At 40.2% G+C, this 13,174-nt stretch overlaps 1 protein-coding gene across 1 annotated transcript in view; it reads left to right on the top strand.

Moving 5' to 3' along the window:
- The window catches only part of LOC107317605 (BEN domain-containing protein 5), a 799,506-nt gene that overhangs the window by 501,213 nt on the left and 285,119 nt on the right, over positions 1-13,174 (top strand). The gene's annotated exons all lie outside the window — the stretch shown is intronic.

Here is a 13,174-nt window from a genome sequence, read left to right as displayed (position 1 = left end):
GGATATGTATGCTTCTGTGTATAGGCTGTAATCCTACAAACACAAACCCATTTTGCACACATTTTGTTTCACTGGAACTAGTGTGACTTGGCTGCAGGAAAAATCATTTCAAAAGGAAGAACTCCATAAAATCCACTTTGGTGTAGAAAAAGTTTGTAGTGTACTTTGTGTTTTTTTCTGAACTGGAATTTTAATCACTGTTTTTTATAAGTATTTGGTCAAAAACACAGAAAGAATGCTTCGTTTTCACTTCATATCACATAGTTGGAGCGCTATTGCCAATGTAATTAAAAAAAAATCCAGGGTTATAAAATCACGACTATTTATTTTTTAAAGATACATAAATATATACTTAGAATCATAGAACCATAGGAATGATTGGACGTTGTGCTGAGGGACATGGTTTAGTGGGAGATATTGGTAATAGCTGAACAGTTGGACTGGATGATCTTTTAGGTCTTTTCCAACCTTGGTGATTCTATGATAATATATGCTTACATATATATATATATATATAAGCCATTCTTTTTTAGGAACTAAGGATCCTTTCACATTTCTGCTTTTTGGTACCAAGCTCTCAAGTATATCCATGTTATTGTTCTCAACACAACACTTGTATTTTCAAAAGGTTTTTAAAATGGCTACGCTATGGCAAGATTCTGTATGATAGAAAAGCTAATGCTGTTTCCCTGTGAGTCTGTAATTTAACCACAGCTGTTTTAGCACAAATTTGGATTTTTAACCCTAAAGTTAATCTTGCAGCCCACAGATATAAGACATAATGCGTCGTGTGTCTGAATTATACCTTGCTGTCTGTAACTGGAAGAAAATAGACTTAATTCTTGTTTCATGAAGGATGAAATATTTTTGAGAATAAGATTTGTAGAGATAACTTGGGACCTGCATCGATCAGTCTTGAGGATGTGCTATATGATGTTAGTTAACAATGATTAACTGCCTTTTAGCTTGTCTGTTATGAGTGTCACCATTTGGTTCTTATCCACCATCAAAATCTGCCTTGTAAATCTGAGACATGTCATCTCTTCTTATCCACCAGCACGCCTTGATGTGGAGCTTGTTGCTGTGTCCTGTGTGCACAGATAATATGTGAGGGGCGAAGTGAGCATTCCTTCCAGGGCTGGGATAGAGTGAAGGGATGGGGAGGGCAGTGTGCTTGGAGGCGTGATGGTGGAAATGCCACCATGTCTGTTTCTGTATGCCACGTGTGCTTAAGTGTTGTCTTAATTTAGGGCATAAGTATTTGGTTTTTTGCTTTCCAAGGTGCAATTTTGTGATTGAATTAAGCCAATCTAAGTATGTTATGCTGCTATAAGAGTACTTTCTCTGTCCATAACTCTGCATTCCAACTTCTTCCCTTTAGTCAGCACAGGTCTGTCAGATCACACTGATTTCCAAATCTGATTTCATAGGGGCTGGTACCTCTAGGATGGAGCTGGGTAGAATTTGTAGCGAGGACAAGAGAAAGAATGTCTTTTTACGGTGGTTAATGCTTAGTCTGAAATTGCTCTTACCAGCTTTGCTTGTCTCCTGTTAATCTCAAAGTGTTCTTAGGTAGTGTTTAATGAAGTGCATAAATGTTTATGCTTCCTAATTTGGGATGCTAAATAGCAAATTAGTGTTTATAATGTCAGTGCATGTATCCTTTTATTAATTAAGGAACAGAATAGAAGAAACACTTAAACGTCAAGCTTCCACTTTTCAAGCAGACTTGTGATTGTACAGTTTTTTTGTTTGTTTCATTTTAAGTGATATTAAGAAAATCCACTAGTCTGGGGGGAAAATGTCCACAATTGCCTCAGTCTTTTATGGCTTTAGTACTAATGTGTTTTCATTGTAACATGTCTAATGAGAAGATCACTCTACGTTTCTTAGAAGATAAGTCTATTTGAGACAGCATGTTCTGAAACCTGGGAAAAGCAGATTAGAATTTAATTAGAGTAAGGAGTTTGGCTGCCCCTAAAATCCAGAGATTTTACCTTAAAAACCAACATCACCTTTCTCAGCTTTCTTCTCGACAGACTTGTCCCATCAGATGTTAATGCCATATATTGGAAAGAATTCACACGTACTCTATTGGGAAAGGTAACTTGGAAGACTTCATTTATTTCTTCTGGAGTTTCTCTCACCCCAAGTCCATCAGGCGATTTTTAGCAGTGTTGAACTGGAGTGTGTTAGGGTAGCACAAATAGGTTCACTTCCCCACAGCGAGAAGTGTTGTAGAGAGTAATTCCTTTGGGCTGGGCAGCCAGCATTTAGTGTGAGCGCTGCTTGAAGTTCAGGTAAAGGAACAGAATGTGTTAAAGATTATTTGCTTATTAGTTGCGTCTTAAATAATGTTTGTATTTCTGGAAAGAAGCTTTTGCTAGTTGTGAGCCAGTTTTGCACTCACTGTAGTTATAAAGCAGTTTGTGGCAGGCTCTGTAATGGTTAGCAGGTGGGTATGAATAACATCTTTGTACTTCAGTTTGCCCATTACTTGTCTTTTCCCTCCCTATGAACCCATACAAAGACCATAGAAGCCTTTACTGGTGTGTCTGTTTCAAGTAAGGAAATAAGGTTTGGTTGTCACTTGTACCACCATTACCCAAGAAAAAATAGACATTTTAAGAAGGTGTGCTTTCCTGAGTTGAAGTATTCATAAATTAGCTGTGAATTTAATGTCACTATTTTATTCTACCTTTCTGACCAATGTTGTTCTTGGTGGTACATTAATTCTTTGGGAATTGTGCCTGCCTGTACACCATTTTGCTTTGCTCACTGGGCATCTGCCAGGAATCTACTAGGAAACATTATGCCACAGCAGTGCCTACTAACATTGTATTTCATATGAAACAGGACTGAAATTTGGCGTAACACGAAACAGGATTTCTCCTGCCCTGTAATACCCCTGGTTCATCATTCTTAGGTTTGTGCTATGCTGTTACTTCCTCCTGTAAACCTGGATTTGCAAACATCAGGAGAATGCAGATTTAAGGAAGTGACTTCTGTCCTGGTCAGTGCATGTTGCTTACTTCTTTTTTCATCAAAATATAAAGAAGGTATTACAGTTCTATGAGTATGAGTATGACTCTGTTGAGTCCTTTGTTGCCACGCAGTGCTGCTGCAGTTTGTAATATGTATATTCATGAACTGATCCATATTAAAAAAGCCTCTGGCACTCCTGCAAGGAAGCTAGAGTTAACAAAAAATGCTTGATTTTTCCTTTAATGAGTTTATAAGGGAAATGAGCTGTTATATTAAAGGAAAGAATCCTAACAGAGATTTTAATACCTCAGTCAAGATGCCTGGCCACTCAATAAAGAAGAAAGCTAGTCTCTGTAGAGAAGTCATCATCCTGTTTGGCTGTGCAGTGGGTCTGGATGTAATGATGCTTCATAGAGGTAGAAGCGTATGTACAAATTATTTGTGGTTGTTGTTTTTTAAATACATCCAGACTGATGTTCTTATTTATTTAGTCCTGTCAAATTTCAGCTATCAGCAGAAGGAATTTTAGATTGCACGTGGGTAGCTGTTGAGCATGGCTGTCAGATCAGGCACGATCTCCCTGCGGGAGGTGACTTCTGCATGCCGTACCTTTGATGTCATATCTGCAGATCGCTGTGCTGCGGCTTTGTTGTCTTTAAGTGTAGATTATTGTTCTCTTGGAAGTTTTAAGTAGCAATAAATTGAACTTTATTTGGTTTTAGTGAAATTGCAGAGATAATTCAGCTTCACGCTTCCTGAATTTGTAGACTTTAAAAAGCTGAAGCTGAGTGCAATGCATTGTTAAAATAATGCCATCTTGATGCCAAACCTCAAAGGAGTGAGAGTGTTTGAAATTGGGACGGCTGTATTAGCTGTAGCCTGCCTTGGTGCTGACTGCATTCGTGTCGCTTGAGAGCCCCAAATTTGTCTGGTTTCTGGGAGGGAAAGCAAGGTTTTGTCATACAGACGCAGGGGTGATGCTGGGGATTTTTCCAGCGTTCCATCATTGCAGTTAACTTTCAGGAAGACATAAAGATGAAATTTCTGCTTCCTCAGAATGAGGTGGTAGTTTTCTTGAAAGTATCTATTGTTAAGTGCATGCCTTTCGTCTTGGATTGATGAAGTCATAACATCAATTGCTTTGACTTTATTGGTGTCATTTTTTTTTTCATGGTAACAGTGTGGGATGGTAAAGTGATTCATAGAACACTGGGGCAATAAAAATGCTATGAAGTACAATTATTGCATGTTTCATGCTCAGTAGCTAATTTTTAATTTCACCATCTTGGACACTTTTTCATCCCCTCAGGCTTTCTAAATAGGAAATGAGAATCATTTGGACTTGGAAAACAGGAACAGTAATTCAAAAAGGAATTAATTTACTTGACTGTTCATTTGCTTTACTTTTGCAATTATTTCCACTGTTGCGCTAGAACAATAACTTTCTCTCTGTGCATCACATACCACTTGTTCAGTCCTGTAGGGAAATAACAGTCCCGCAATGGTGACATCAGTTGTTGATATATAAATTGAAAATACCTCACCTGTGACATCAGAAGTTCCATAATGGCAGGGCCAGCACAGAGCTAAAAGCAACTCTGGGAGGAGAGGAAGAAGCTGAGTTGATAATAAAACCTAAATGGAACTAAGCTCCTTGTTAGTATTTACACCTATTTTTGATGAATCAGGCTTGCCTGCTTTAGTATGAACTTTTTGTCTTCAGTGATTTGAAATTTCCATGCCGCAGAAAACGTACTCAGCACCTAATAGGATGCTTTCATTGTTGCACAGAAATTGCAATAAGTTCTCTGAAATGTAATACAAGAAACTATGCTTGCTGGGACTTGCATATCCTTTATAGTCATCATGAGCTGTCTTGCTTATGGGATGGAGAAGATATCCCTAAAGTTCCAGTTTCCTGGGATAGACCGATCATCAGGAGAATTGGCTGTGAACGCCCTTTGGTACAGTCAGAATTAGCCTGCACTGGGATAGCAGCACAGGGAACATGCCTTGATAGGGCCGTATCACACTGCTACCAGCCTCTGCCACATGAGTCTCAGAGCAATGAAAACCATAACATGGGAGAGTTTTGTAGTTTTTCCTTTATAGTTGAATATATCTTTAAATAATTCTCAAATGTTTACAGAAATAATCTTACTCAATTGCAGCATAGTTAAAGGAGAATTTGTATTTTCATGTGTTTTCAATTTTTCTTGTGTTAACTGAATAGAAGTTTAATGAGACACGCTTTTCTTGATGTTTAATTTGAGATATCAGTCCTCTGGTAATTGAAAATAGTTGCTGGACATTTTGAATCTGTGAGCCAGATGTGCCAGATTCTTCCCTATCCATACAGGGTCCTCTGCAGGGTTTATGGGACTTCCCTGCAAAGAATCATTCTCAAGATGAATAGTCCTGGAGGTGGATGGTCAAAGTGTCAGCCTCCAACTTGCTGTACTGCATTCCTTCTAGCAGCACCCAAATGTTGAAGGGATCACATGGCTGGTGGAACAGGGCACCTTGCAGCAAGCTCCCCACAGAGAATTAATACATGTGGGTGAAGTGAAGTCAGCAGCCAAAGAGCAAAGTCTTAAGCAGCTTGACTGGCATTTAAGGTTACAGTCAGTGAGAATTCTTATTAATTATAAAAGTCCAATCACTCTTGCAAGCTAGGAATTTAACCTTTAACTAGTAGAGTAATCAGTGTTTTCTTCTGCAGCCAGGACCTCCACCTTACGCAGTTATGTGCCTGTATGTGCACAGATGTAGCATACCATTACTCTGTATAACTGTGCCATGTGCAGTGGAAATGCTGATTCACAGCTTGAAGCAGTGATTGAGCACCTGGTGGGAAATCAGGGCCATCCCAGGTGCATGCAGTGTGCTTGAGTGACTGAAGGGGTGAAGCCAGGACCCAACCCAGACATTATTTAAGGTCTGGCAGTGGACGTGAGGGGATCTCACTGGCCATTCCCGTGGAGCTGAGGCAATCTGAAGGTAAGCAGCTTCTTTCCTTTGTTTCTGTTTCCACAGCTATTGTGTTTGGGCAAAACCTTGCTTGTTGCAGCATGGGACTTTGCTACGCTGTTGTCATTGCCACTTTCTATGGTGTTACAGAGTTACACCATAGAATTGCATAAACTGATAGTTTTCTGATGTTGACCAGTCCTGGGTGTTTACTGGGTGTTCCTTTTTCTCTTCTGTTATTTGTGCAAGTGGGAGATGGTCTGAAGCCCTTGCCTTAAAGGGAAGGGGACAGGAGCACCTTACAATGTGAGGTTTGTAGGGTTCTGCAGTGGAAAACCTGCTTGCTGTTTTTGGAGATATGTTGCACAGAGCTAGAGCCTTTCTTTGGAAGGTCTGGTGCTCTACCTGTTGCTGTAAGGCACACTTTACAGTTCAGGGCCTAAATGTAGTAGCATTTTCTTTTTCTTGCTGTGTTAAAGCAGATCTTGTATGTAGCAAATAAAACTTTACTCTTATATGGAGGCCTCAAAGTGGTGAAGATGGAAGTTAGTATTTACAAGAAATATCAGTTTCCCACCTAACTGCAGTATTCCAGCTTGGATTGCCAATTCCATACTATGAACAATGGAAAGCATTTTGCACTTTGGCAGATTATGCTGATTTATGACATTAAATTGCCTTAAGGGACTCCCCTCTTTCCATTTACTATACAAAAAGCAGCCACCTGTTGATCTCAGAAAGAAAGAGCTATTTGAGGGTCCCATGATCTGAGCACAGCTGCTGAGAATGACCCTCCTAACTGTTGAGTTCTGTGCCATGCACCGGGTAGAAACAATGCAGGCTGTGGTGTGGCTGCTTAATGGTGGATCACTCAATGGAGCAGAGTGGTCCCCAATAGAAAGCTTCACACTTCTCCTTTCTCCTCCTTGTTCTACGTTTGTCTTAATATACGTTTGCCTCAGTATTACTCCACCTCATGCGCTTCTCAATAGACTGAGTTTCTTCATTCCCCAATGTCCCACACTTCCTGAGTGGCAGCTCATTTTTGTGACACATTTCCTCTATGCCTACCCAAATTCAATTTAGTCTTATGGAAGTGCTACCTACAGAAGAGTTGTTGATATTCTCTTGAATAATGCATCTGGTTTAATTAAAGTGTATAATCTCATGCTTTAGGATGTGTTAGTTTGTATTAGATGGTCATATGCACCAGTTGTAATTTAGTTTTGTGGGGCAAATGTAATTTGCCTGCGTGTGGTAGAGGATGGGGGGGGGGGGAAGAAGGTATTTAATTGGTTTCTGATCAACTGATGCTATAATGTAATTCCCTTCTATTTATTATTTTATAACTATGTAGCTAAGTATGGTTCAGTCATGACAATGTTGTATTTATATCTATATGATTTTCTCTTTGACTCAGTCCTGTGTGTGTGCCAACAATTAAGAGCACATTGTTCTGTTTGCCCAGGTGTTTCTTGTCGTTAGAGCAGAGTGCTCTGCTGAGTTGGGTGGGGGATGGCAATGTGGGTCTGGGCTAAAAAGAGCAACAGGTGAGCAGGGTCTAATACAGTGGAGATGAAATGGTAAAACTAGAAGGAAAGTGAGCTGTAGTCATCTTAGCATTAATTAATTTTACGTTGTCTTTGAGAGAGGTGTCTGGAGATTTCTTGTTTAGTGATATATAGAAACTGCCAAGGATAGGCGAGGAGTCCTTATTGTTATGTTGTTACATATACTGAGACAGAAAGGAGGGTTTCCTTAAAGAGCCACAGAACAAATCATTGGAATCATCTCAGTCTGGAGCCTTTGACCAAAACCACATAAAGAAATTGGACCTGCCAGGAGAAGAGCTTTCTGTACCTCAATCCGCACTGTGCTTTAGATAAGATTTACATGTATTTTGTTTGATTACGTCTGTTAAATAATTAATATTCTCAGTTAACCTCAGAGACAAGATGAGGAACTGCTAAATTCCTCCACCGAGATGGTTTAATAACAATTGTTCTTTGTGAGAATTCTGAAGGTCAAAACAGAATTAAATATGTAAACAAAGTATATCAAGGTAAAGAAAAAAAAACACAAACCACCCTGTAATTAATCCTTTTTTAAGAGGCCTTTTCCTTCCTTTGTGAATGTTGTCAGATGAGGTTCTTCAAAGTTTCCTTCATCATCTCTAAATGTTCTCCATTAATTAACCTGGTAATTTAGAAATGTTATGACATTATGTCGTTAGGTTTGGGTTTTTTCTTCTATTTGAAAAGGTAGCAGAAATTTTATTATGCATATTTTGAAAAGAATTTTTCTATTTTGAATGTCTATTGATATTTGTGTATTACCAATGGATTTTGAAATGGATGCCACTGCCTATTCCAAACAGACATGTGGGTTCATCCAGGTTCCATTCACAACATATGGGCAGGACAGCATCATGGAGCCAGTCCACTTCAAATGCTGACCCTCAGGTGATGAGCTCAAGAAAACCATGTAATTTGCTGCTCCTCTCTTGGGAGTAGTGAAGGGGATGGCCTCTTATCATGTGAGCTGCAAAGGGTTGTATAGATTTTAACTAACTAGAAGGTTAATAATAAGACTTATCTTCTGGAGATCAAGTAGAAACTGGACCTGAAAGATTTCTACTTTGCAGTACAGGAAGTTGCTTGCTCTCTTTGGAGTAGGAATTTAGGGTCTCATTGTAGTTTGAGCTGTGGTGGGATTCACAAGGTCCCACTTGATTTCCTCTTCCTGTGGCAACTCAGCTTGTGCCACTGCACAAAGGGCAATGTGGTTCTGCAGAGGTCACTGTGGGCTTGTTGCCCCATAATTCACAATAGCACTGGGATGACTTGCATATCTTTCTGTATTAGCTTGCATTTGGATCCTTAGTACTTCTGTGGTGTATTATCTACCCCAGTACTGTCTGCTTGTGGCATTCCAGTCACTGTATAGATTTAATATTAATGCTGATAATGGTCAAGTTATTATAACCTGCACAGAATTAACACGGCATCTGCACTTCGGGGAGTTCTTAGTGATATACAGGCTATGGAATTAGAGAAACCCACCTATAAGTGGGATTACTTCTAGCCAGTGATTTGTGAGAGATTCCTTCAGCTCATTCCTCTGTGCATCTACCTGGTGATTTTCCCACTCTTGAGCAACAACCATCTCCTTATGAAATCAAAGATCAGTCATCTGTGGCTGATTTTTCCCTTCTCCCCCCAGCCCCCCCCCCCCCTCTTCCAGAATCTTCCCATACATTATGTGCGTCTTGGCTGCTCAGGCAGTTCCCCAAAAGCCAGGGACCTTCTGTAACTGGCTAACAGACTCATCTGGTTTGAGTCACAAACTTCAAACAAGTGGGGCTTTTTAGGCAGAAGGTTGTTGCGTTGCCCAGCATTGCCTGCACTCTGCCTATGAGAGTTATCTGGTTGTACTTTCAGGGGCTCAAGTTGGAATTACTAGAAGGTTATGGTCTGAAAATACAATTAAAGGAATAGATATTTGTTATTGCAGGGTCTTTGTTAAATACTCGAGCAGTATTTCAGTAACCAGTGACATCCTTTGAGAGTTTCTCTGGTAATTCATTACATTTGAAAGGCTTTATAACCAAGTCATCTTTTCTTGTCAGACACATGGAAGATGAATAGATGGTTCTTGCCTGCAATTTCCTATCTCAGGGGAAGTGATGCTCAGCTGCATCACTGCTTTTAATTGCCTCCAGGCTCCTGCAGGACTCTGTCTGTCCCCTCTGGCATGACCTACATCCTTGCAGAACCACAAATCCCTTGGCACTGGTTAGTGGAGTTTGAGCTCAGGACAGCAAGTCCTGTTGTTGTTAATCCCTAGCTGTCTCCCAAAGCTGCAAGCATGTGCCAATCTCTTTCTTGTGTCCTTAAATTCATCTGGAGGTATTTTGCCTGTAGAAAAGATGATGATAGAAAATGTGAGCGCTGACTTGAGTGTTATGGATACTGGATGTGTTACCAAGCTGAAATCCAGAGAAGGATGTATTTATTTAGAGTACAAGTGCTTTATCAAATCAGAAATCTATACATCATAATATGTATTTATTTTTCCCTTGCAAGAAAGAATAAAGAGTGAAGTAATGATTCCAGCTGCAGCCTGGATTGCATTGCTTCAGGTCAGATCTAAGACAAGTGTATTACTGTATCAGATTATTCAACTTAATTTATAGGTGCTCACCTACTGGAGGAATAAGATGATGATATCTATGGTGAATTAATGTAAAAATCACAGTCTACTATGGAAAGGAAACCTTTATAAAATATAAGATCAACTTGTTCATTTTGGCAATGGGAATTACAGCAAGTGCTCCTATCCAGGGATATCTGTTTTACCATAGTTCTTTACAGTGAAATGGTTTGGCTGCACACTGGGTTATCCCGAAGCCTTGAGATCTGTCAGATGCCAAGTCTTTACTGAATTTGGAGCTAGTAGTTCTTTAGCACTGAACATGTACAGACCTGTTGCTGGATTTCCATCACATGAGGTTGGAGTGACCTGTCCCATACAGTTGAAACCCCAGTGTTGCATAGTTGCATCAGTCCCTGTGTTGCTCTTTCTACATTTAATAGTAGGTGAACCTAGAACATAATTCATCAGGACTTAATTTTTTTACCCCTCCCTTCTGGTTTCAATTTGTTCATGAGAAAATGTGGATGTATAGTCTTAAAGTGAGATTTCATGTATTTTCTTTTAATTCTTTTTGTCTCCAGTGAGATGGCAGGTTATATGTACTTCACCTTTCCTAGTCTGAACTGCTTTTCACATTTCACTTGGAAGATATGCTCACTGATTCACCTGCTTATCTCGGCTTCTTCCGTACTTGTCAGATCTCACTTGATCAGTGGTGCTTTGTGCTGAGTTTTATCTGGAGTGGTAACAGTACCTTATGCAGTCACACTATCTCTTGAGAAATACCTTTCTCTAGAAATATCTTTTCTTTTCATGGCTTTGTCGTGCTGAGGACTCATAATTTAGTGGTAATCAATGACTTTGCTGAGACTTATCTTTCTTCTGGGCTCCTGCTGTACAACAGACCTTCTATCAGTCTCAACAAACTTGTGTTTAGAGTGTCAAACTTAATCTCCACTCCGTTACTCCATTCTTGAAAGTCGTGCTTTCTTACCATCTGATATTCCTCTGTTCCTGCATCACACTGACGTTAGCCTACAGCACGGTGCCATTTGTAGATGTTTCTAGCACGCTCTCTTTTCCTCCTGCCAAGGGTGTATTCTTAAATAGTGCTTATATCAGAACTGCCTCTGCTTTTATGTAAGTATCTATCCTAAAGCCATTTGTAAAGATCTGTGGGAGTCTCTGTCTTGCCCAGTGTATCAGGTATTGTTCTGAGCAATAAAATAGCGAGGATGCTCTGAAATAGGGACCTGGTTACTAGCTCAGTGTCACAACTTATGTCAAAAAATAGCACTGAAGACATAATCCTGAGTCCCTTGCTCTACAACTCAAGCAATGCTGCTTTTTAATGGGAGATTATACCACGTTTTCTAAAAGCCTTTGGATGTGTCAATGCAAACTTGAGGCTGAGATCTGGAAAGCCATCTGGAAGATTAGTTTAATGGGAATTGCGTTTCATATCCTCTCTTGGGCAGCTTTTCAAACTGAAGCCTGGATACTTTAGCCACTGATACTCTGGGTATGCTTTCATGGGGTGCCATGTGTTTGAGTTTTGTAGGTACTGTTACAATACCGGGTTAAGTTTCATTGTTGTTTTTACTTTATATATGTATGTGCATGCTTCAGATTAACAGGTCAGGTGAGCTGATAGTACCTAATACCCCTACTGTCTGTGTTTTCTGTTTCACTTATTCTTATCTTATCTTTAGGGAGCATTCACTTGAAATTTACCAACTCTTGAGCTGCAAGTGTGATATATGAAAAAGAAAACTGAACATAAGTATCCATGTTTCTCTCTTATGCTCCCAGTTCTGATTGTCATATTGGTGTTTATTGTGGAGATTAATCTCAACGTGAGGGGTGATTGCAAGCTTAAGTAATAATGCAGAGATCTCCCAAGGAGCCCAACTACAGGGACTGCATTCATGGAAAAAATAAATACAGAGCTTTGCATCTGGCTGTGCAGCGTGGCACCTCCCTTGTAGTTTGGATTGGAATCACTTATTCTGCTGCATCAGCATCACCTTGGCTTGTTTCATTTCTCAGGACTACAGTACATATTTGCTTCCGCAGAAGTTGCCACTCCAAGGTTTACACACAGCTTTACCAGTCGATCCCATAAAGCCAACCTCTTGACTTTGAGCCAAACCCACAGGAGGAGAATGCACGCCAACTGCAAAGTTCATCACTTCCCAAAATTATGTAGATTACCTTTTATGTTTATTTTGGGTACTTGGTAAGACTACCCCAGCGGTGCAAAAAGGTTGAGTAAAAAGGTGTTTATCCATATGCAAGATAATCTTCTGGTGTTGAAGGTTGAAATTTGCAATTAAATTGCTGCAGCTTACAAATTATAGCTTTGTGCAACTGTTTGTGTACAAGAGCTTTTGGTCTACAGTAAATGCAAGCTTAAACCTCAGCAAGCTGAGAAAAGACAAGCTGCTGCAGGGTTTGCTGTGATGCTGCACATGTGGAGGGTTACTGTGGCTCTTGAGATACAGTGAGAACTGGAGCTGGCATGCTTCTGGGGGTGAGATGGGTGCCTGCGGTCAGAGTAAGTTGCTATCAGCACCTGAGAGGGGAGGAGGGAACAACAGAAATTGAGTATATGAAGAATTCCAGTTCCCATGATTGCATTTGAGGCTGCAGTGACCCCGAAGGAGTTTTTAAGAGTAGTGATACAGTGGCACAAGCTGCAAAGGGAGGTGGTGGGGTCACAGTCCCTAGATGTGTTCCATAACTGTGAAGATGTGGCACTGAGGGATGTGGGTATTGTGGGGTGGGTTGGACTTGGACTGGGTGATCTTAGAGGTCTTTTCCAACCTTAACAATTTAATGAATTTCTTATTTTAACCAGGCAGCATGTTGTAATAATTTGCAAATGAGATGGCTGTTCTGTTTTCCACCTGGCTTTCATAGGGCTGGCAGCCCACATCATGCCACCAGTTTTGGGCCTGTCCATTTCCCTGCTTCTGCCTGGGCTTCTGCTTTTAGGTGCATGTTCACAGGAGCTATGGCAACAAAAATCTAACTTAAGCTGCATGATTCTGATTCCATACTC

The sequence above is a fragment of the Coturnix japonica genome, chromosome 11 (genome assembly GCF_054131305.1).
Source record: "Coturnix japonica strain WE chromosome 11, WE-NBRP24, whole genome shotgun sequence".
In the NCBI taxonomy this organism is placed as follows: Eukaryota; Metazoa; Chordata; class Aves; order Galliformes; family Phasianidae; genus Coturnix; species Coturnix japonica.
The sequence above is the reverse complement of the archived record's forward strand: the minus strand, read 5'-3'. Positions and strand labels throughout refer to the sequence as shown.